A 4,312-nucleotide genomic window follows, 5' to 3' on the forward strand; every position below is an offset into this window, starting at 1 on the left:
GTCGGTATTAAAAATCTTTAGCCAAACCATTACATGTAAAGAGTACGAAACTCTTGGATATATGTGTTGATGCAGTCTGACCCGGTCAGATTTGAGTCTGGTTAGACTTGAGTCTGTTTTGTTGTTTGACAAGTAATGTCAGGTTAAATACAAAAGATTTAAGTTTAGTCTTACCCGGGCTAGTTGAGCTAGACGAGTTAAAGTTTATCCGGAATAGCCGAAACCCCTTGATTAATGAAGTCTTTACCAACATGCATTAATTAAATACTTTAATTAATTAAAGGTTGTATTAATTAATTAAAGCATGCATTAATTAAATACATTAATTAATTAAAAGATTAATTAAAACATGCATTAATTAAAAACGTTAATTAACGTGCATGCATGGAAACGTTAATTAACGTTAATTAAAAACGTTAATCAAAAACGTTAATTAACGTGCATTAATTAAAGGTTGCATGGCTTACGAAAAATTAAAAAAAAAGAACGTCTTGGTCGATCACCTGATCGACCAAGCTTGCTTTGGTCGATCAGTTGATCGACCAGCTAGCTTTGGTCGATCAGCTGATCGACCTGCATGCTTTCGATCAGTTGATGACCACGAGGTCGATCAGGTCCTGTGTTATCGTGTTTTCTTAGCCGGGAGACACTACTCTTAGCCGAGAAGATATTGCCCAGGAAAATAGTGTCATGGCCGGGAAAGTATCAAGTTCACTCGGGAAAGAGATTATCTTGGATGGAAGAAGTGAAGCCGGGAAGGAGAATACCTTGACCGAGCAAAGGGGAGATGGAAAAGAGAAGCCGGGAGGAGTAAAGCCGGGAAGTACCTTGCCCGGGATAAGAAAGTTTTAATTTGACCGAAAGAACATGTTTACCTTGGCCTGTCCAAGAGAAGGTTTCACTGACAAGTTCTTACCCGGGAAAGATAAGATCTTGCCCAGGAAAGGAGATTACGTCTTCGAAAGAAATGAGGCCCGGAGGGAAAAGGTCTCATTGGCCGAGATAGGGTTAAGCTGAGAGAAGTGAAGCCGGGAGAAGGTTTCACTGGCCGGGAGAATGTGCGAAGCTTACCTTGGCTGGCAGAAAGAGAAGCGTGCCCGGGAATTGATCTTATGGATAAGGGCTTGTCCGAGAAATAGGCTATCCGGTATGGATAGGTGAGACCGGAAAGAAGATAACAATGGCCGAGAAAGGAAGCAAGAAGTGATCGAGAGAAGTGGAGAAAGGGAAGAAAGCTGGAACCAACTGCTGATCGACCAGCTGGTTGATCAGCCGAGTCTGATCGACCAACTGGTCGATCAGACTGACCTCTGATCGACCACTGGTCGACCAGCCTGATCGACCAGCTGGTCGATCAGCCTTAAGTGATCGACCAGCTGGTCGATCACCAGATAGTAAGTTCTGTAGCGAATTCGTATTGCCCGGGAACTTGACCGGGAGAAATAAGTTTTTGTACGGGAGGAGTAAGATCTTGCCCGGCAAGGAGATTAACTTCGTCGAGAGACGTTTGGCCGGGTGAAGAGATGTTTGGCCGGGAGAAACAAAGCCAAGAGAAGTTTGTTCGGGAGAATGCTTGGATAGTCTGATTTCTGTCCGGAGGAGAGTGTCTTAACTGGAGAAGTTAGATCTTGCCCGGGAAAGTGATTATCTGATCGGAAGAAGTGAAACCGGGAACTTGGTATTGCCCTTAGCCGAGAGATAAGAAGCCTTGTAGTGGCTCGAGACCGTGAGCTTTGGTAGCTCGATTTCAGGGAGCCTTGGTGGCTCAGAACCTGAGTGGCCGGGAGCTTGGTGCGAATGGCCGGATGGTCCGGGAGAGCTTTGGTAGCTCGGCTCGGGACCGTGAGCTTTGGTAGCTCGATTTCAGGGAGCCTTGGTGGCTCAGAACCTGAGTGGCCGGGAGCTTGGTGCGAATGGCCGGGACAGGTCCGAGAGAGCTTTGGTAGCTCGGCTCGGGACCGTGAGCTTTGGTAGCTCGATCTTCAGGGAGCCTTGGTGGCTCAGAACCTGAGTGGCCGGGAGCTTGGTGCGAATGGCCGGATGGTCTGAGAGAGCTTTGGTAGCTCGGCTCGGGACCGTGAGCTTTGGTAGCTCGATCTCAGGAGGAGGGCCTTGGTGGCTCGGTCTCCTGATTCCTCAAGAGGAGGGCCTTGGTGGCTCGGTCTCTTGATTCCAGGAGGAGGGCCTTTGTGGCTCGGTCTCCTGATTAGTCCGAGAGAGCTTTGGTAGCTCTGCTCGTGACATGGACTTTAATGCTTAATCCATCCTTATACTATGTCCTTGTTATAGAATGTTTTTAATGCATCTTTTGAGTGTGCAGATATACAGGACAGGTTAAGGAGGGAAATTCAAATGGATGGTGAGAGTTCCAAGGCGGGCTTTTGAGCTGTCTCTTCTGCAGGGGGAGTTCTGTGACAACGGACGGCAGCTGGTGTCAGAACAGTGCAGGGATCCGTTGGGCACAAGAACCAAGCAGAGGCTATAAGAGAAGCGAGAAGCAGCGCTGAGGAAGAGTATGAGAAGAGACTCACACATTTACTGTTGATCATCCTTGAGAGCTCACAAGCGACATTGCCAATCTTACGAGAGCCTGATCGTGAATCGAAGAAGAGGAAACAAGAGCAACGTCCTGTGTTTGGAGGAACCGGTTTGTAAGCTGTTCTTGTTGGCTCTGTCTAGAGCAACGTCCTGTGTTTGGAGGAACAGGCTTGTGCTGCTAGCTGTTCTTGTTGGCTCTGTCTAGAGCAACGTCCTGTGTTTGGAGGAACAGGCTGAGCAGCAAGCGGTTCTTGTTGTCTCTGTTGTCCGATCTTTGATTCATTGTATTCTCCTTGTCTTGTGCTTATCCTTGTATCTTTGAGACATTCTGTGGAGAGGTTCCTCCACCGAGAAGGAGAAGATTATAGCCGATATTTATCGGGGTCTGATCTGCCGAAAGATCGAGGGATCGTCCACCTTACGGACACGCCGAGGAGTAGGAGCATCATCTCCGAACCTCGTAAATACTTGTGTCAAGTGTGCTGATCTTCGTCTTCCTCTGATCAAGTTATTATTTCCGCTGCGTTAAACGAAGACGAAGGAAGAAAAGCGAAAAGTGTGGACGGCTATTCACACCCCCCCTCTCTAGCCGGTGTCCAAGAGATCCAACAATTTTAGAATCAATTGTTGATTTTTCGATCAATTAGGGATCATGATGGTTAATTACGGACGACTAACATAATCGGAAACCTATTGGATCACACGCACTACAAGTTTTCCGAAGGACTTAAAACGAGTGAGTTTGAGAATTAGATTTTTAGATCGAGAGAAATAAAGTTTAATTGCACCAAACAAAGATAAAATAATAGACTTCATCTTATGAAGATGAAATAAATAAAATTGGTTTGGTTCAAATCGGAGGTCATTTGGTTATTAAACCAAACGATTCGAATTTTGAATCAAATTGAACCAACTTAGTTTGGTTCATGATGGAAGATATTTTGGCAAAATCAAAAGCAATGAGGGGCTTCATCTTGTGAAGATGAAATGAACAAAACTGATTTAGGTTAAATCGGAGATCGTTTGATTAGTGCACTAAGTGATTTAGTTTTGAACCGCAATAAACCTGATCCGATTTGCTACAGTGTCGGTTTGGTTCACCTAGGGCTGAACCCGATTTAGGTTTTCTCTGATTTTCTTTTCTCCTTCTTCGATTCACTGCAGTTGCGAAATGAAAAATATAAAAACCCTAAATCACACTGTAGCTTCTCATATAAGATCGTGATTTTAGAAATCACATGTTCTGCTCACCGTCGGTTGTCGCGTGTTCTGCTCCCCACTGGCCATCGCGTGCTTCGAACGTCGCCAGCCATTGCATGCTTCTGACCTCGTCGGTCATTGTTCGTTGCCTACTCCACCCGGTTCCACCAGCTGCGTTATAGAGAAAGAAAGCGATCGAAAACCTAGGTGAGCCACAACAGGGGGTTTCGCGAGAAAGAAAATAGAGGAGGGGATCAACCATTGCCTCTCTTCTCTACTTGACATCCATCGGAGAAGCACAAGCGCGAAAAAACCCTTAAAGCCGGAGCCGCTGCCATCGTCGTTGCCGTTGTCACCGATGTCTTCTGCCTCTGTCGCCGCCGACGTCTCTGCCTCTACCGCCTGCGTGGGGAAGAAGGAACGCATGTGCCGGATCACACGAGTGTCGCCCTGTTCTTCATGGGATTCCGATTTTGCTCCCCATTGTGATGCTTCCTCTTCTGTGATCAAAAACCCTAGAGCGCCGATGGTTACTGGTTTTGTGCGATTGTCTTATTGCGATCAAGTGCCGCCG

This window comes from Curcuma longa, chromosome 15 (assembly GCF_044706935.1).
Source record: "Curcuma longa cultivar G26 ecotype Majalengka, Jawa Barat chromosome 15, ITB_CL_G26_1.1, whole genome shotgun sequence".
Classification (NCBI taxonomy): Eukaryota; Viridiplantae; Streptophyta; class Magnoliopsida; order Zingiberales; family Zingiberaceae; genus Curcuma; species Curcuma longa.